Genomic DNA, 21550 nt, shown 5'->3' with positions numbered 1-21550 from the left:
GAATGTGTAACACCTTTTATACATACCCATGCCCATATTCTGAGCAGGCATTAGAATATTTATTTTAAAAACACGGGCTTTGCTCACCATATTCACAACTTTTAGTGGCTGAATTTTAGAAGAGCCTTTTTGAAATGAAAGCCTCTCGCTACTGCACATTCTTGCTAGCAAAAAAAATACAATTGCGTTACCTATGGCTAAACAAAGCCCTTTTTTTACTATTTAAGAAATACATAATATTTTAAAATATTTTTCTGAATTTAGAATAAAATACTCAAAGGTAAAAGGTAAACTTTTAGATTTTACTCAGAGCGACGCAGCTGACAATTTTACTTTAATTCCTGTCTGTGCAATAAAAGTTAATACGGGCTTTAAAGAAAGAAAGTTATCCCACTAAACTTAGCAAGGATTTGCACAGAAGGACAATGTAAGCCTACCATTTCCCTCCCCCACTCATAAACACCACCATGCTTCATTTCTGCATTATCTTCCTGGAATATTCTTAAAAGCTCCTAAGATGATACATTAGAATTCAGGCATGTGACAGATACAAAATTAAAGTTGACCTTCCCTGTCAGAAAAAAATAAACAGTAACCATTAGCAGCTTTGTACCTCTGCATTTAACTCTTCTTTTCTGCCTCCCTAGTTTGGGTCCATTAGCTGACTGGTGCAAAAAAGACCCCCGGCAACACTGACTCCCTGTGGATATATCACAATCTCTGGATGTTACACTTGACTATATCCCTTTCTCCATAATCTTATTTTAAATCTAAAATAATTTACTCATGAGCTGGTCACACAACAGTAACGTAGACAAGAGTCACCAAAATTCCTTAAAAACTTTCCAAGTCTGTCTCTCTCTTAATAATCTACAGTTTGCCCTGAGAAATGGTAAGAATTTGCATTGACATTAATGCCAGTCATTCCAAATTTTTTGCTAAACCTGATCAGATATTTTAAGAATATCCTTTTTTTCATTAATTATTCATCAATTATAACTATTAAAAATTACTTTCAGAAGGACAGTGCACATTAAAGTATGCAGATTCTTACCAAACTTCCAAAAGTTAACTTTTACTTATGGAATAGTTTAGATATTATTTTACATTTACAAAACTTTTAGAACATTTGGATCCTCAAGGTAAATAAGTGAGGTGATTGTCATATTAAATACGATGGTAATACACACAGGATTTAACCATCACATCACAAAAAAGCACCAACTACACGAAATTGAATGAAGAATTTATATAATACAGAGAAAACTGAATTTGAGTATGTTGGTGCTGCAGTTCTGCCATGAACTTTGACAAACATGCAGACTAAGACAGCACTCTTGTATTTGTTTTGACCTTTTTCCAAGCACCTCGGTATCATTCAGGGGCTTAACATATAAGCACATCCTGAACCCAACTAGGTGTTGATGGCAAAGTAAATCCCCATCTCCAGCTTCTTTCAACAGCTGCAAGATTTTTCTGTCGCTGTCTGCTGGGATTTTCCCCATGTTCTTCCTGTGTTCGGTAGGCATGGGACGTCTTTGAGAGAGATAAACCTACTATACTAACAATTATATTAAAATGCTGGTGGGACATAGCTTATTATCTTTCCCAAGACTACAATATATACCATGAAATCATAAACTCTCTTTGACCTAGCAGCTAAGGGTGATTTTAATTCTAGTTCTATCTGCATTTGATGCATGCTATTTCTAATTACATTTTGATATCTTTCTGTCATTTTCATATTTATTCGCTACAGAGACAGTATTTTGAGACTTGCTTCTCTTTGTTACTGAATCCACAAACACAAAACCCTTTTTATAAATTATTATGGCTTGCTTTCAGTTTTTAGAAAAGTAAAGAAAACATGCAGAGAACATTTGAAAGTTTTCAAAAACAAGCTACACTTTCAAAATCTAAAACATCACTATATCATCCTAAATTTGCAGTCATCCTGGTATCCCTTAGGACAGGGACCTAACTAACTAGTTTTTAGCATCCCACTTTATATTGCTTTATCTGACTGATTAGACATCAAACCACCTTCAGAAGGCTTACACAGAACTGATGTAGAAAAAAAAGAATTTGTTTCTGCCAGAAACCTCCTAAGCTCAAGGGCCGTTTAACTTAGCTCAGTCACTTAGTTTATTTTGCATTAGAGGAACTTCTCATTTAATTTACCAGTCTATAATAGGTAACTTTTTCAATATGAAGCTAAAGGTCACTATTATATGTAAGGAAAATTAAGCCGATGTTCTTGGTTGCCTTACAGTTCTCCTAGTTCAACTACTCCAATAAATGAACATGTACAACAAGCCGAAGGGCTTTTTATTACAAATTTAATTCATTTCTCTAGACAACTGTGAAATTTGCCATTGACATTAGTCATTACCCCAAGGCGAACTAAAAGATGATCTCAGTTAATAAATGATCCTTAACAAGGAACGCTCCTATCTTCTGTGATATTGGCACAGGCACATTTTATTAATGCAGGACTAGCTTCCTGCCAGAACACTAGCATTCACGACTATTTGGTGTGCTTGTTTCCTCTTCCTGCTCCTGATATTAATAATTATGCAACGGGATAATTAGCAACACAAAGAGACAGTACTATGTGCTTGCAGCTAGATTTGCAGCACGTTAACCTTCTGGGAAATAAAGAACAGAAGCAAAGAGTCTAGCCAAATAACCAATGCAGGTTGATTTCACAGTGTGTAAAAGGCTAATTATCTGTGAAAAGTCTGACCTCAAGTAACAAAATTACACAAATGTGCAGGCATTTTATTTTAAATAAAACTCAGATGCACTAGTTCATAATCTGAAGAATCATGGTTAACAACTGTCTTTCAGAACTATTTATCTATATATACACATTTATAAATATAAAAAGAAATCTAGGAGGGAAATAAAGGTCTCCTACAAAATGTTAGCCAGTAATCCAAATACCTGCAAAGGTACGGTAAAATAAACTCCCCCCATCCCCCACCATTGCAATGTTAAAAAATATACTCAGTATGTGACAGAAGTAGGTTAAGTGCATTTTGTTTACTGGAGACAGGCTACAATAAAAAGCAGAAAATATTACTACTTCTTTACAGATACCATGTGTAATTCATTCTGATATAAGAATATTTATCCACTAGCAGTAATAACAAACCACAATTTTTGTCATGAAAAAAATAAATTGTATTTGCAAAAAGCAAACACATTACAGAGTGTGTAAAAATGCAATATTCCCATTTTCTAGTCAGAGTTCCAATTTATTGAAGTAACAGAGCAGAAAATGCACTGACAGCTGTTACATTTTATTGCGAATTAGTATATACGTTTTATATCCAGTGAGCAAATGCATGATACATTGTATTCCAGTAATTGCCACTGGCTTTCCAAATGGAAACTGAATGATCTTAGTGCAATTACACTCAGGAGAGTAAGGGTAACAAGCTACAGTTCGACATTATAGCTCTTTAACAATACCAAGAATTGTACTCTGTTTTTAAAAAATAAAATAAAAAAGTCAGATTATATATAGAAAGACACAGAAATATATATGTGTGTCTCTACAGAAGACAAAATGAGTGTTTCTGCTATTCTGGTTTAGATTTGGTTTTGTATATCACAGCCTGCGTGATTCAAAAAGTTCATAAGAATGATACTTAAGCATTCAGCTAGTTTTGTCATTTCTTCAGCATCAATAGTTTGGGGGGAGGGATAAGGGGAATGGACAGAATGGTTGGAAACTTTGAACAGATAAAATCAGAACTTCTCAATTCACGTAGGAAATAAATGTCTGCTGTTCCTCGACCACGCTCCTAATTTGCCTCTGTCCTTATACACAAAATAATACATTTGCTTTGAAAGATTTAACACATTACCTTCAGATTTAACATATTAAATGTTTGTTACCATTGGTTTTTTTTCCCTCAGTTATCACCTGTGATATTAACACTCTACAGAGAGCCTATGTGCTGAGAAATTAACATTTCAAATGCATTAAGGGGAATGGGGGATGGGGATAAAGCATTTTTTATTTTTTTGTTACTAACCTTCATAACATATTTTAAACCACTTCGTTGGGCAACCAGTCTTGTGACAGCTTCTGCACCTTCAAGCTCTACCGCGAAGCACTCAGTAAAGCCGGCAGTCTCCTCCCCTCTAGTGGCTACCAGCTCTCTTTGCAGCGAACAGAGGAAGAGAAAGGCCTATAGAGGACCACCTCAGGGCCATTTGTGTCATTTTTCTAAGCTTACAAGGGGAGAAAAAAATAGAGCAGGCAGTCTATCACTGCAGCAAATAAAATTTATCAGTCATTTAAAACAATATGTTAGTAGTGACTACAACTTAATCAACACCAACCTGCTGACATAGATTTGCAATCTGAGCAGGTTATTAGTGATCGAATTAACAACATGTCACAACTTGTATCTGATTTATTAAAGGAAGCTGACTAATGCAACGGGGCTATAAACAACACGTACGGAGACATTTTTCAGGCTTGCTGACTAGGGCTGTAAAGCCCGGGAAAAAGCCGAATTAGTAACACTCTCTCTGGTTTTGTCTTTTTGCAGGTGCTTATAGATCATTGCATATTGGTGTTACTGTGAAGCGTAGGGATCTACACCATCAACTGTACCCTGAGGGTCAGAATCTGTGAACACATACACCAAAATATCACTCCTGCCGCATCTGGTGGAAGAACTTGATGGGATAGATTAGCACAAGGAAGCAATGAGAAAAATCAGGATATGGAGATAGGTGGTGATCTCAGTAAGACACTAGCCTAATCATTGTCAGGGCTTTGTTTTTGTTTTTGTTTTTGTTTTTTTGTAGTCACAATGATGAAGAATTTTAAGGAGCAAGTAGAAAGAGAACTATGGAGCAGAGGAGCGTGGTTTTCTGGAGGTTTACAAAAAGCTCTTCCTAGTATGTAAGGTAACATGGGAGAAAGCACAGTGCCTCTATCATAGCCCTTAAGCAGCCAGTACTTGGAGTACTTTTACGGACATGGGTTAATGTCAACCTATATGTACAAAGAAAGTTATATAGAGCATGGATTTAAAATTCTTTAAAAAAATAAAACTTCTAAAACTTTCTCCCTGATTAGGACTTTTTCCAAACTCCACTCTTTGCTCCAGTATCAGGCCTATAGGCACCCACTCATACAAGACTGGGATTTTTCACAGCTTTAGACAAAACAACTTATTTCAGGGGAGCATTGCAGAAAACAGTTAAGCACGAGCTGTATAGTTTAGACTTGGTAATGTGTCCAAGTCCAAGGGTAACCGGACCAGGTTTTGATTCACGCCCAGTTCTAATTTTGGAACAATTAGTTACAGCCCAACTAGTGGCTTGAGAGCATTTTCATGAGAAACAAGAATTTAACATAAATCCACATAACCAAGGAAATTCAGAATTCAAGCTGTCAATTCTTAGGCCCAATAGAACACATAAAGAGGCTTGTTAATGCTGAGCTAATTGGCATTCTTGGCTTGACAGTCTCAGCAGAGAGACCAAGGACTGAATAAGCATGGAGACTAAACTACCCTCTCACTCGCAGGTGGTCCCTCTAGGTTATGACTAAAGCACATTTGGAGATGAAGAAACGAAGAGAAAATCGTAAACCAACTGTACTGTTTCATTCACGAAGAGAAGATTTTAGGCTGCATTGAAGGCAATGCAACCAGTTCTTAGCCCTCAGCAGTTCTTATAGCCCCAGTTAGCCTGCAAATAAGCAAAAGTTTTGATTTCCTTTTAGTAATAGTTATGCTTTATAATTAAGGGGAGAGGCTGAACTCCTCCAGACACCTCCACCACCACATCAGCTTCCATGGAAATTTATGAAAAATCCTAATCTGACAAGTGCTGTAATCTGCAAATAAATAGAGCAGCATAGTGTCAGCATTTTCACAGACACGCACACACACTCAGGAGAAGAGCTTCACCCCTACCTCCTGAGGCTGCTACGGGACAGGGAGTAAGTGCACCCATGGTCTTCGCCCCTCTGGTCCACACAGCAAGCTCTGGCTCTGCATCCTGTGTGAAGGTAGGTGTTCCTCTGGCAATCATCAGGAAGGGAGGATTTTTTTTTACTCCATACTTGAACCCCTATTATTTAGAGATATGCCAATAGTACTCAGGAGAATCAAAGATTACTGATGCATTGTCACTTGTAGAAGGGAGCAATAAGAGTGCAACAACATATTTGCTTCAGGTAGATCGGTGCTGAGCAGTTCTCCACAGAGCACTGTAAAAACACCACATATTTTGCCCATTGAAACTGTGCCGGATCACAAGAGAGAGGGGATTGAAAATAAGATGCACAGTATTAACACTAAGAATAATTAATCACTGGAAAAAATTACTAAGGGCCATAGTAGATTCTCTTTCAGTGAGAGTCCTTAAATCCATATTGAATAGCATTTTAAAAGGTAAGTTCTAGCTTTGCTACAAGTTACAGGGTTCAATGCAGGACTTATAGGATTAAATTCGACAACATATAATACAGGAAGTTAAACTAAATTATAGTAATGTGTACTTCTAGTCTTAAAATGTATTAATTTATTAATTTCAGTACACAAGCAAAAAAAATAGAAAAAATAAGACTAGAAAAGAATGACCTGGTTTGACACAGAAGTTCTTCAGCCAATGCAGTTTGAATGGAAATTAATGAGGAAATCTTGATCTTATACATTGTAAAAGTAGCTACTTAAAAATGACACATTCTTAACTCTTTAGAGCTGTTTGCTTGCCAGATTTTCCGTTTTTCCCTAAGGTATTCTCAGTGCAGGAAGGGCACGTGGTGACAAAGGCAGTGTCATCTCCTGGGGCCATCTGGGGACTGTTTGGCCCCGGTGCAATTTTGAGCAGCCTCAGGGCTGCTCTAAGTTGTGCCAGTTTGTAATCATGCCCTGTAGCTCATATACCAGCTGAAGAACAGCCAGATTGCAACACAACCCATACACCGCTACACTGTGCCCTCCAGCATGCCCCTAGCATGTTCTCTAAAAGAGGGTGGAGAGACAAAGGGGGAGGTCAAGAGCAGAAAATAGACTCTGTGTTCACAGTCATATCTTCCTACTGCATCTAAAAAAATTTGTCTCATTTTCTTTTCTTTTTTCTTTTTTTTCTTTTTACTTCTGTTAGCCCTAGACATTAAAAAAAAGGTAAAAGGGAGAGGATCTATTCCTTCTTGCACGTGAATAGAATCCAACACTAATTTAAAATAAGTTATTCTACTATAACACTCTTAAAGGCGTTGGTATAGTCTCTCATATAGAAAGTAGAATGGAACGGTTATAATTATTTCCTCTCAAAAAGCAACTTTAATTTATTGAGGCATAAACACAGAATATTATGGTATTATTTTAAAATTATGACCATAATTTTCATGACTTTTCTGGCCTTTCAGTGAAGAATCCTCAACAAACAGATAAATAAACTGAAACCTGTGGTATTAAAAATGAAAGGTCACAGGTTTGGCTATCCAATTCACTTATGCTTTCTGTACTTGTTTAATATAAGAAATTGGAAACACTGTTCAGTTCTTCATTATGTTGGCTATATACGTCAGCTTTGAAAATTTTTCAGAAGACCCTTTCCCTTGCAGAAACATTTGTAGAAGAATTTTGGATAAAATTTGCAAATCTGATAGTATTTTTAATATTTTAAGCAAATTGCATAACTCAATTATTGACTATTCATAAAACTTTAATAGATGAGCAGTTTGTCCGTGACTATTCTGCCCTCTCGCAATACTGGCTGGTGGCCAGAATAGCTTTAAGAAACATAATGTAGCGGGTTCAAAATCACTGTGTACAAGGCCTTGTCAAATAAAGCTGTTTGAACTCAGCAGTCTACATGGATAGCTTTACAGGCTCAAGACCTAAACTTCCTTATGTAAATATATTGGTCTGCAATTCCTCTTTGTTAGGTTTTCAACATATAAGAATGTAACACATCTTTTTAATAATTTTAACCCATCAGTATTCTCAACAGACTCATTCTTTTCCCTGAAGAAAAATAATAATATAAAATAGAGTCTAAATATAGAGTCTACTCATTTGTACTACATATTAAGCCAAACTATACTTCTATTGTCCATGGCAGATGGAGAGTTTTAATCATTTTTAGCAACAACTTAGCTGATAACAACTCATTTTGGCTAAACTTTCCACATGAGATCTGACAAAAGAAATGCAGCCTGTTAGCTCATGAAAGCTTGCTGCCCACCTGATGCTCATCATTTCTTGGGACTTCCCTCATTTCTCTTGCAGCTTACAGAAACTGAGGATATTCCACATTTTCTAAGAAATGATCCAAACAGGGAGCCAAAATTTAGTGGAAAACAACAAACTCACTGTAAAACGTTGGATTAAACCACACAGTATAAGATTATTCTTGTTTTATCTCGTACAGACAGAGATAGTAAGTCTTTCCAAATCCAACCAATTGGAACAACATCACAGTCATGAAGAAATGAAATCGAACTAGATTATGAACAATGTGATGTAGTTATTTCTTTTAATTCATTTAAAATATACTAGCCATTAAGTCTGAGGAACTGTGCCTTTGAAAATCTAATGAGCCAAACAGATTGCTTCCTTTAGTATCCTCTTAAACATCTTTCTAGATTTGAGTCTTACTCCTGAGAAGACCAAATGGTCAAAAGAGCATACCCAGCAGCAACAGTAAACAGAAAAGAGCAGGTCCATTTTCAGCTGCTCAGTAGAATGAATTGTAAGCCCCTGCTCCCTGCTACTGTGCTTGGCTACACACAGACTTCAGGAGGTTCTCCATTTTTAACAATACACAGAAAGAAAGAAAGAAAGAAAACAAGCAAGTCCTAGTAATTGCTCATGGGCAAAAGAGGAACATATTTAAGATTTTTCTGCAGATGAATGTGGGGGAGGCTAAGAAAAATATAATGTAGCCCTACAGATGCATTGTAAGTAATTCTTTTTCCCATATTGCAGTATCATATGCGAGGGAACACATTTGCTCCAGGATTGCCAGTTCACAGAAGGATCAATCCACAGACAGGTTCCTAGAACCTCATGTGAACCAACGACGCTTTCCAAATCCTGGGCAGATGAAAGGGAGCAAATGATCTATGCAGTGCCAAATTGTATATGGGACTATAGATGGCTGATCAATGCCAGCCATGTAGCAGACCCTTGCTCTGACAAGCTGAAGGTCTGCTCAGGTGACTACAAACAGTGGAAGCAAAGAGAGAACACACGGAGCACAGTGTGGGCGTTAGAAGTAGAATGCTGTAAATTAGAAAGGCACACATTTGTAATTGGCATTGCTGACAAAGAAGTGGCACTAAAGTTACAGATGGAGTCAGAGCTGATGCTGGAACGAGCAGCCTAAATAGCTTGTCACTCTGAGCTCATTAAGAAGTAAAATGCAGATCAGGGAACAGCTAAGCAGCTGGGTCAGGTTGTTCATTGGCTAATTTAGTCTAAACAAGAAAGAGGGAAGGCATGAAACATGTTCTGGAAGAGTGTAAAAGAAAGCAAGGAACCAGAAGGGTAGGGGTGGCCAACCACTTGCTGCAAGCTGAAACACAGCTTAAGAGAAAACACCAAAGCCAAGGGAAGAAAAAAAAAAAAAAAGCCTTGAAAAACAAAACTCCAAACTTAAATCAACCTTCTCCTTCTCTTCTTTCTGATATTTCACTAAATAAACAAAATGCAAAAAAATTGGGGTTTCAGCTGTCTCAAAAAATCATTGGAATCCAAGAATCAAGTAATCAGCAACACACATGCCAGTCAAGCATACAGCTATCCACGGCTGAAGACCGACACTGACATATTCATACATATGCATGAGCGTCGGTATTTGCATGTCAGCACTAAGCATGTAACAATGCAGGTACTTGGGTTAGAAATTTGGCAAAAAACCTCTCTCTTTTCAGAACTGAAGCCAGAACTGCCACTGCTGCAGTCAGAAAGCCTCAAGGCGAGGCAGTTAAGAGATCTCTTTTCTCCAAATTATGAAATACCTGTTCACCTTCCAAATCACCTTCTTGCAGTCAGGATGTCCCAAGGAACATACTCTCCCCAGTCTCAGAAGTCTGCCAGAAAACCTCTGTAGGCCCGTAAGGACTATATATTTACAAAAGGTCCCTTCCCAGGCTTGTCTTGCTCATTACAGTCCCATTTCGTGCCCAGTTCATTTTCTGCAAGGAGCGTGTGGAATCAGCAAGCAACAGAGAGGAAGGCTGGTACAACATCAGATAACTCTTCCTCATAATTGAAGGAGGAAAATCTGCTCCATATAATCTTTGTTTAGGTAAATTTCATAGTAGATAATCAGAACTTCTGTGAGGAGCAGGAAAAAATGAGCTAGAAATTCATGATTTGTCATATTTAGAAGCCATAAAAAGTTACCGCCAAGATGTTTTCTATGCATGGGCATGTACGTATGGGGATGAACCAGGGCTCTTCTTTTAGATCTATGTCTTGTGTGATTCATTATCATTCTCCTAAAATGTTTTATGAAGGAGTATGAATTTTAAGTAATGTTATATAGTATGACGGAGCCAAATAATACCTATGGGGAGAGCAGATGAAGGAGAACCTCTCTCTGCAGTTTGTTCTGGCTTCCTGCAGAGCTCTTGCGGTCTCTGGACATTCCAGAAGATCAGTAAGCCCTTGGGACAAAAGCTAAAATTTTCTAGAAAACTTTGTTATCTGGCAGATTGTTCTGAGACAATCTGTACAAAGATTTCTTACTCCGGGGCCTCTTTCTGGAGAATTTAGTGTCCTCTAAGCATTACCAGTCTCTCTGAATTTTTCCATGTCATTTTACACCCCCTTGTTTGATCTACACTGAATAAATGTGTCATTGCTGCTAGGGAGGCAAACTGATTCTCAGATTTAACAGAAAAGGAGCTAAAAGCTAAGAGCTTTCTCTGTGAGGGAACTATTATAATGTTCTATTATCCCTGCAGGGATGGAAAGAAATTCTTGTAAATATTACTTATTTAACAGAACATTCTTAAACAATCTATCAAACTACTTAGTGAAATCATATGAACAAATCAAGAGAGACTGGTGAATTAAAATGATTAAGGCTCATTTAATTTCTTGAAGCCAGGACATTTCCCCAACATTGTAATATGGATTTGGCTTACATAGTCTTGAAATAACTCCTTGATAAATTTTCGCTCATGTCTGCTGAAGTAGCACATAGCTAGGAGATACAGATCCAGTTCATATAGGACATTCCTTCTATTTCGCTTTTGTAATTCTTGTTTCTAATGCCTTTTTAAAAATAATAAAAAGACTTTACTGTTAAAAGTATCTATTGAGATAATTGTATCGATTTTTTAAAATGTCATTATTCTCCAAATACTTTCCACAAAGGAGAAGTTGTATCACACTACCTCCCTTTCAAGACTTGCAGAGTACACTATAGTTTTACTATTAATATTATATTTAACACAGCATTGAAACCTAACATGAAGAAGACTTAATAAATTTCTGTAGAGACTGAAAAGACAAGGGGAGGGCAACATGTCTCATTCTTGGTGGCAGAATGAGGCTAGCTCACATAGTGCAGAAACAGACTGGATAAGTAGCACAAAACAACTAAAATTGCAAACAGTGGACCTTCTCAAGGGGTAAGCTGTCATGCAGCGAGTTGGAATGGCAGAATTTGCTCTACTGTGACCAAGTAGCAATGTTCAAGTCATAACGAGAACACAAAGGACAGGATGATTGGGTGGATAGAGAGCCAGTCTGAGAATTAGCAGTCCTGCACTATACTCTTTTCCTGACATACCTTTAAGATGAAAACCTTTTTCTCTCCTCCCAAAGGCCCAGGAAGACCTTGAGGAAATCAATGGCAACAAAAGGTATTTTCATTTTCCATTGTCCCACATTTCATATTTGGTATTCCATCTTTCTCTAACCTCCTCCTCCAAACATGCTAAATTAGCAGGCACTTATAAAAACTGAATCCAGTTCAGATGAAGATGCTAATGCTTGCCCTTCTCACAGAAGGCTTGAAAATAACTGATATTTATAAGATGTTTGGAGACAACTGAACGGAAAGTGCTCTAGAAAGATTATTGTTGGTATTACAAAACAATAGCATTTGCATTTTCTTTTTTTAATATTATTTGTTCATATTTATGACTTTTGTGTATTTATATGCATCAAAAATTAATAAAAAGATTTATTAAAGAAACAACAATGCTATAATTGCTCCAGTTGGAAAATCAGTACAGCAGCTTCACAGACAACATAGCAATATGCTGAATTTATGAACTCCCCCATGCAGTTATTTACATTTAGCATACTGAAAATATTTGAATCATTTAGATGATGGATTGGAAGCATACTAAGTTAATTACAGCTATCCCACAAGTAGCCTTTTCTGAGTATATATGCTTCTTATCCTGGAGGTACTTAAAGGACTGTATGTATGCCAGAAAAAAAAATACATATATATGATATAATGTCCCAGTTCAGCAAAATCTGTATTTCTGACTTCAGTGACATCTCTCACAGCCTTTCAAGAAGGTCTGATCTGTACTAGAAGTGTTACTGGTAGCCATAACAGGGTTGTCATTTTCTATTGCATAGTTTATTTTAAAACCTCTTGTGATTCTTTCTCTACTCTTTTACCCTGTGACTTCTCCATCAGAAAGTGTAATTTACAAAGGGAATTTTTACTAATGTAATTATTTTCCTTCTGAACCAGTGCAGTTTAAAATATGTCAGACAATTGTTTAACTCCTGTGTTGCACTGACTAGCTAATCTCCAGATTTTATTTAGTAAATACCTTCCACCCTCTCTTGCTGCTTGCGTAGAGGTCTGGGATGATGTGACTGCCACACCAAACATGCTGGGTTTTCCTCTACCGTACTTTGTGAATCACTATCTAAACAAGTCATATGGTAATGATTAAATGTACCACTTTGAGCAAAAGCCATGAAGTCTACACTGCTAGCAATGGCAGAGAGGGATGCAAACAGTTACTGAAGTTGGGCTCACGTTCAGGAGAAACTAGACAGTGATTTTGTTACTGCCTTTCCTCAGGTTTCCACAGCTTGTTAGAAGCCTTGATGGGTAGTCAGGACAGCCTGGCTATACTGTTCCTTCCCCAATGCACAGTTTAATACTAAATAGATTGGTTCCAATTTCCTGAAATTGTTGGTTCCCTGTGTGGCTGTAGCCCACATCCAGACAAAATTCCCCTGTCTGGAAGATCTGCCTTGAAAATGTGGCTTGTAAAATGCAGTGTATCCCAGGCATGAATCAAGCTCATTCCTGTCACATTTATCACTTCACAACCATGACAATACTTTAATGGAATTAATCTTTAATGGAATTAAGTGTTTGTGCACCGCCTGACTTTATTTTGCACAAAGAAACCAAAGGAAATCTATCTCAATAGATCATATTAACCTACAAATCTATGATGCTAGATCAGTTTCAAACTATAAAACTAAACTGAAATCTGTATGTTCCTAATCTGAAAAATTATATCTGGCAGTTCAATTATATGTGCAATTACTCATATTTCAGTCATGGGAGACAGAAAAATCGTCAGTGTTTCTTGCTAACTCTGTAAAAGGGAAATGCATAGTTACAAAAAAAATTATTTTTAGCTTTTCTTTTGTCATAAAGCAGTTATTTTCTTCATCAAATAACTTCTTAAGGGGTAAATTCCCAAACCTGAGTGTGGGAAAAACTTTGTGCAACATTCCTAAATCTGTCTTCTGAAGATATTTTTCATTATTTCTGTGTAGAGCTTTTACTATCATACTCCTTATTTCTAGTCATACATGTTGCTGCAATGACTAATAGTTCCAGTCATCGACTGTGTGTAGGTATCACATTAGCATATCCGTAAGCATGCTCCCTGCCTCAAAGGGCTCACAGTCTAAATAAACCTGGATAACTGGTTAAATGACTCACTGAGATCAGCAGCACCTTTGTCTTTTACTCGTCATAGCTCAACTACGTTTTCTACTATGTTCCCACAATAACTTTTCTTCCAGAAAAAAATCTATGCTCAGAGCAGGACATTCCAAAATTTTTTATTATAAAAGCAAAAGTCACAAGAATCTTTCATTTTTTCCTAGCAACAAAACAACGCAGACAATTCTTTCCTCAAATTTGGACCAAAGCTTCTGCAGCAGGAAGCCGAAGAAAGAAAGGCAACCCATGTTGAGGTCCCTCCAAACCCCATGATCAACTTGACTGGTATGTCTATTCCCCGCTGAGATAATAATTGTCTCCTAGCACAAGGAACAGCAGTGTTGACTGTGAAGGCTGTAGTTCAAATAGTTATTAGAGCACAGAATGGAGGGTTGTTATAAACACATAAACGTATGTTTCAGTTACTTCCTTTCTTCAAAATTCAAATGGCAAAAATCAACTATTTAAACTTGGAAAACTCCAAAGAGAGTATAGTAAAATATATGTAAGCTTATGAATTGTTGCATGCTATTTTCCAACAGGTGTCCTAATTCATTCACTGCACAGTATGAATATGTAAGGAGTAGCATTAAGTTAAGGGTGTGTCAATAGCGCACAATACAGCACTATGAAAGGACACCCAGCTAGCTCCTCAACTAGAAAAAATCACAATGTGAAAGCGAAACGACCCAACCACTCCTTGTGCAAATGGCATCTTCACATGCCTATCTAGACACACACCAGCTACATATGCATATATCTACAACAGCTCACATACCTGAGCTGATATCCTCATGTGGCATAGTATTGTCACATACATATATCCTCTCATTCAGGACTAGTCAGGGTAACTATATACAATGTACGTGCATGTGCCCTACATTTCTCAGTTATCAAAAGTTCTTAATTATCTTCAAGTGCTTGCTATCACAATACAACATTTTTAAAGAAGAGTTTATCAGTAGGTAATTAATATATCCTTATGTGTAGGCAATTAATATATCCTTAAGACATTCAAGAAGAATAGTGATTTTCAGCAACCAAAACTACATATCTTTTTAATTTGCTTTTCAGAAGGTGGCTGCAACTCATTCAAAGAACGAGTTCTCTGAGAAATTGTCAAGATCATAGCTGAACATTTGCTTTTGAGACTCACTGGAAGCCATGGAAGAGAACGTAGCAGAACTCCTCCTCCTGGGAGGAAAGAGGAGTAGATCTCCCCCTTTCCCTTTCTTCTTCTTTTTCTTCTTTCTTTCTTTCTTTTTTTTTTTTTTGCTTCAGTTTTTCATTTAATTCAGATAATTTCCTTTGTGGTTTATATCTTAAATATTACCATAAAAAGGAAAGGCTTCAGACGGAAACATCCTATTACTCTCCATGCATTTCCAGATCAGTTGGAGCCAGGAAAGGACACAATATGACATGTTCTTCTGTGTTTTTAGCAATTTATGAGGAAGTAAAAAGACAGGAAACAACCTACAATTTAAGTAGCCTCTTTCAATTAGTCCATTTTTGGTGCAGCCTTGATTCTAATTTCAGTTACATGAAGAAAAGCCATGTGCAATACCACAAAAAAGAAATTCACAGGAGTAAAATCATCATAGATGACATCAAACCCCCATCATTTAGTGAATCACCATTTATTTTACAGGCTACTTGAATTGGTATCCTTCACAGAAAGCAGAAAAGAGAGAGAAGTGAACCATTCTGATTTAATATAACTGAAAAGCTAATATTTTATACTGTGTTGGCTTTTAGTATTTGCATTGAAGTAGTACAGAGGGAGAGTGCCAAGTGCTTTACAAACATATACGAATGCACAGACCTTACCCCTAGAGCTTACAATACGAAAAGACAGATGGAAAATAGGAACTGGAAAAATATCACAGAAAAGGAAACTTCCTTTGTCTAAAAGTAGTTTATTAAAATCCTTAAATCCACCTAATTTTCTCTAAGTTATCTAGAGCAACAAAACAAACACATCAGGAAACATCTCACCTAACTCCTTTTTTTTTCGGCTAAAATCTCTGTTGTTGCTCTCAAAGACAGGCTGTTTTCAGGCACTTTTCCAGTGAAAAAATAACCTTTTCCATCCATCAGTTGAGTCTCAAAATCAGGTTGAAATTTTATCTTATCTTACTGGGTAAAGTTAGGACTGATTAAATTCAAACTCTGGGACAGCGTATAATGTAAAACTTAGTAGAACCTTGTCTTTATTTTCTCTTTACCCGCTCCTGCCTTAAATTTAACATCCACAACTGCTTCCATCTGTACTTTTGCTGGATGACTCAGAACCCAATAAAAGCTTTTGAGCAAGAGGATTTACTTATTTCACTGTAGCATGTAAAATAACATTGACACCATAACTGAAACAATGGCAACTCACTATTAGTGGATTGTTATTCCTGTTACTTAGGTATCGATCAATAAATACCCATGTGCTTTTTTTATTCAATAAAGCCTGAAGTTCAGTATTGAGAGAGGTCAGAGGAAGAGTATATCACAGTCCTCCTCCTGGTGAGAAAGGTTCACCGTCACGTGCTTCTGCCATGGTATCCATGAAAGGACTAGCAGTCTCCCACTCAGGCAGAAGTTCTTGCAGAATCCACCCCAGCCCTTCCTCTGGTTTCTGCTGACCTTTAATACTTTAACTGCAGACCTAGCAGCCTTGAACCCTGCAAACTGTAACACTGCTCTGTTTCAAAATCTAGCTAGCCAGCTGGAACTAAAGGACAGGTTTTTGTCTGGGATTTTCACCATGGTATCAAATTTGTTGTTTTCTTTACCAAGCCTTATTCCTTCTATTTTGTAGGAAAGCCAACTGAATATAAGTGGAAATACATTCTTAAAAAACACTTCTTTTTGTTCTACTGTAAAAACTTGAATGGTTTTATACTTTTCAAAAATAGTCCAGTGTCTGCGAGCAAAAGTTAATGAAGCCAGAATTTTCCACAAGAAGTAGCACTAGAAAGCTCTAGGAGAAAGTTCACACCCATTATTGTCCCGAAGTCCATGCAGACTCAACCCTGCTGCTAATTTATAACTCATTTTCTTAACTAGCTGTTCATTGAATTGTCACAAATCTTGGCATATTACCTGAAGCAAACCTGCACTTTTTTAAGGCTTGAACTGATTCAGTTAAGAGATGATTTTCTTACCTATAATCTGTTTTACTCTTGCCTTATTCATCATCTGACCTGTGCAGTTAAAATGCTTTCTAACTTCCAACAGTTAGAGAAAAATTGAAGAATTTCTGCCAATATTTCTTCTTTGAGCTTTGTAACATACAGAGCTCTGCTGTATTGTTAGGGCTTATTATGTGCCAAAGCAAACACTAAAGCGATGATGTCATTTGGTAAAAGTTGGCAGTCACAGAGCAAAAATATTGTTGCACAACCCCCCACCCCCAGCCACACACACACACATCTCTAACCTTTTATCATCTAGGAATGCCCAGATATGTGAGGTATAAGCACATTTCTTGCAAACAAGAAAGCGCAAATAGTAGGGCTATCAGCCAAATGCAAAAAAAATATTCCATGTTACTCTTATTTGGCCTTCTCACTGAAACTAAATTGCTCACAAAACACAGAAGGAAAGTTTTCAGTATTCAGCTTACTCTTCCTATCTTCCATTCTATTGTCATTATTTACAAAAAAGATAAGATCCATTTTCCTAGGTTAACTTTTTGCTATTGCACTATGTACACTTCCTAACTTTACCTTTGGCTTCTGAGGCTTTACAACTCACGTTCGCAACTTTGTCTTTACCCATAAAGTTTAAATATGGAGCTGAGAGTCTCACGGTTTCATATGACATCAGGAGCTACAGCTTTGAAAATTCCCCAAACATTCCTAAAAACTCATTAAGAAAAAAGGCAAGGTCGGTTTCCTTTGAACAAGCACATGAACGCAGACTCCATAAGAGCGTGACAGGGAGGGGAAGGGAGCACTTTATTCCTGCTTAGACCCTTAAATAGCGCCTCCTATTGCTTGTCGGTATACTTCAGCCTACTGTTGAGGAGGGGCAATAACATTTAGAAATATTTTACAAGAACTTCAACAATTTTTTGAATTAAAGGAAAAGATTGACTACTTTATAACCTAGTTAGGAATATGCAAATATATTTATGTCTGCTTTTACAGAATTATGTATGAAGATTATTTAAAAAAATCAATCTGATCAAACAATTGCTGCCTAGTGTTATGCTATTTGTGGGCTTCAAGAAAGGACTTAAGCTTTTTATTGCATTATAAAGTGAGCAGTACCCTCCAGCAAGAGTACACTGTCCATCAGGCTTTTGGCAAAATGGAGAATGAAGTGCTTTCAACCCATTCTGCCAGAACTCTCACTGGACAAACAGGAATTCAGGATTTCTAAGAAGAGAAAATGAAAACTGAATTGTGAGCTCAACTCTGCAGTCTTGTGGATAGGACACTCGTCTTCACGGTTCTTGTAAAATTCACAAATAGTCCTTTAAACATAAGCCAGAACCCACGACATCCACAAGTATAAGGGAGTCATGTAAGGACAAAGCTATTCTTCTTTTCTCCACTCCCACCACCAGCACTGCCCCAGTGAACTGTACCTCCAGGCTCAGGCCACACTTGGCTTTAAAGTTGCTATTCTGGAGGAAGATGTCATAATTCTTCCTAAGTGTTGATTAAGATGCCTAAGTGTTCAGATCTAAATTTCTTAATAGTTAATTTATTTATTGATAAATGCTAATTTCCCCTACCAGTCGCTTCATCTCAACTAAAGACATTAAGCTGGCAGCTAAAACAAAACAAAAATAAAACATCTATACTACCAGCTAGATTAATAATATCTTAATTTCAGAAAAGGAGACTTCTGCTCTAAACAGGGTGTGCCGAAGGAGTGATTACATGTAAAGAATTTAATTAATATTTTGTTAAGTAAGGACACCTAAAGTGCTGATATTTACAATATGTTCAAGGCTACTTTCCATTTCTCCTCCCCAGAGCCATGTTATGACTTTCCCTTCTAAGAATATTCTCCAATTATATGTATCTCAGCTCCTGATGTCCTGGGAGTTAATATTCAGCTTGCAGACTTCCTGAACCTTAGGTCTTTTTAAAAAGCTACATTTAAAGTTATTCTAGAGGAAAAACAACCAAGTCAGTTTCCATAGTATTTAGGACCAAACTATATTCTGTGCACTGCGTTGTGAGAAAGTTGATCTGGGAATCATTTAAACATTTTAAACTTCCCTTTTCTTAGAATGGAAATGAAATCCAAAATCAGGCTTTCTAATACCTATTTTGAAGTTCTAAACTTCCGAGTTAGTTCCTGGACTGTTAGCTATCTGAAGATGGTATTTCCAGAAGTGAGCAGTTGAAGAGTAAGAAGCCACCAAAGCTAGCCAGTAGGAAAGGCTAAGGAGAGGTCAGGAAGCTAAACATCACCTATTCAGTTAGATAGGGTGAACGTTAGGGTGAATGGGAGTGCAGAATCCCAGATATACCTTCAGGAGTTAGATGCCTGAAGCTTATCCACATATTCTGAAGCTCAGAGTTGTGTTTTCCCCCCGTTCCCTGTCCCTCAGATCTTTACTCTACCAAACTCAGCAACTTAGGACTTAGGAAAATGTCTGCATACACTGCCCAGGCACCTTTCCTGGTGAATTCCTGAAGGTCACAGGCAAATGCTTTGCCTCAGTAAGTACTTGTTGAAAGAGAACTTTGAGGCCAGTACTCCCACGTATTCGCCCTCAATAAACTTGGCTATTGTGCTCCTTCCTTCAACTTAGGGCAGTTCCCAAAGCATATGGTCTGTGCAGGGGTCTTTCAGCACTTTCTGGGAATGTGCCCTCCCCACCTTCACAGCGTAGGCAACTTAGTATGTTAATTGTCTATAACAATAAACTAGGTGTTTCAGAGATATTAATAACATTTAAATGGTGAATTTATGTGATAAAATTGTCACTCAGGTTCTTAAATACTTCAGTTGATTTAGCCAGAAGTGGGCTGAACGTGATGCAAAGACAATGAAGCAACTAAGTCAATCCTAGCAAAATAAACAGACAATATGCGTTGCAAATGTAACATCTCTCTGACTAAGCGTTGAGTAACTACAGAAACTTGGTAAGTGCTAAAGAAAAGGGTTAATATTTCATTATGAAAAAAAATATAAATTTCCTTTGCTGGTATTTCTGATTCCTTTTACTGGTGGTCATATTTTTTTTTCTTGAGCTTTTATGTGAGCAAGTCTTGCTCTCAAGAATGTTTGTAGAAAGATAAAACATCATGAATACTACTGCAAAACTGCATTCATTCCAGTGTTTGCACAGGAAGTTTACCTATGACTATCTTGAAAGTTCTATATGGATTAGGGCTGGAAAGGAAAGGAGAGAGGTTTTGGCAAAAGAACAAACTAAATAAATGAAACAAACATGCAAACAGTCACTGCATGGAAAGTCAGGAAGTAAAGTGGTTGAGGAGCAATCTCACTCAAAATTAAATATATGAATACCTTGAAACTACAGAGTATTTAGTTACTAGTTGTAATGGGGAGATTGAGACATCCACATAGATCATGTCGGTGACAACCACAAAATTCATGTACAGCCATGTGAAAAATAAGATAGAAGTGGTAAACATTTTTCAAAAAGTTTCTCTAGCTTTCTGAAACAAAAGATTTTTTTTTCAGAAAATATTGCTTGTGAAAAGCTAGATAGATCAAGATAATTTTTCATAATTTTCAATCTTGTTTCGTGAAAACATGTGACTTTTCAGTGAAAGGAACATTAAAAACACACACTTTGGATTTATTTATCAGCTCTACAGGTACGGCTCAATAATGAAGGAGGAAAATATTTTTCCTGGAACCAATATCTTCTTGGAAAACAGTATCAAAGTCTCTACCATTTATGCCAGGAGGATGTGCCATTGCTTGGATCCTTAGAGCAGCAGTAACATGCAGAAGGAAGTTTAGAAATAGTTCTCAAAACATTCAAGCCAGAGCCCTTCCACTGGCATAGCTAATTATAAGGAAACAGTTTATTGTGCATCCTGTGTAAAGAGCTCCTTGTAGCAGGCAATTACAACTTTCTGGAATAAGAATTGGCTGCAAAATGAGCTCTGTTAACAGGCAATACATCAGGTTGAGGAAATACTGTAGTTTAAAAAAATGTATATAATTATTAAGTGCTGCCTAGAGTGATACGGAAATTTAATACTCTTTCTTGTGAACTGTGTGAAATGGGAAAGCATAAAATGTGCTCAGAGCTTCAAGGCCTAAATATCTTTGTCTCTAAAGTCATCCTGTATCATTTCCTCAGTGACTCAACCAACTCCCATTATTCAACATACATGGAAGATTATATGTCCACTGTAATAAAAAACAAAACTGGTATGATTGTTATGACTGTTACTGATAATCACATATTAAAATATTATTGATTAACAACAGCATATTGCTTTTATTGTTACTTATCTTTAGCAGGGTGACAAGCTAACAATTAACTGTGGGGGATCCTAGATAATGGTCAGAAACTCTGAGTAAAGCAATATTTAATGCTCATGAAATGTATTCACGGAAAAAGTGAGAACAAATTTAAGTCTGCTTGCAGAAATTTGAAAAAATACTAATT

At 37.0% G+C, this 21550-nt stretch overlaps 1 protein-coding gene across 1 annotated transcript in view; it reads right to left on the bottom strand.

The window, feature by feature from the left end:
* The window catches only part of LOC104143367 (uncharacterized), a 417508-nt gene extending 413383 nt beyond the window's left edge, over positions 1–4125 (bottom strand). Inside the window, exon 1 of the mRNA XM_068925206.1 lies at positions 4047–4125. The gene's annotated coding sequence lies outside the window, so the exon portion shown is untranslated. The remainder of the gene's footprint in view (positions 1–4046) is intronic.
* Between the last annotated feature and the right edge of the window lie 17425 nt (positions 4126–21550).

Source organism: Struthio camelus, chromosome 1, assembly GCF_040807025.1.
Source record: "Struthio camelus isolate bStrCam1 chromosome 1, bStrCam1.hap1, whole genome shotgun sequence".
In the NCBI taxonomy this organism is placed as follows: domain Eukaryota; kingdom Metazoa; phylum Chordata; class Aves; order Struthioniformes; family Struthionidae; genus Struthio; species Struthio camelus.
The sequence above is the reverse complement of the archived record's forward strand: the minus strand, read 5'-3'. Positions and strand labels throughout refer to the sequence as shown.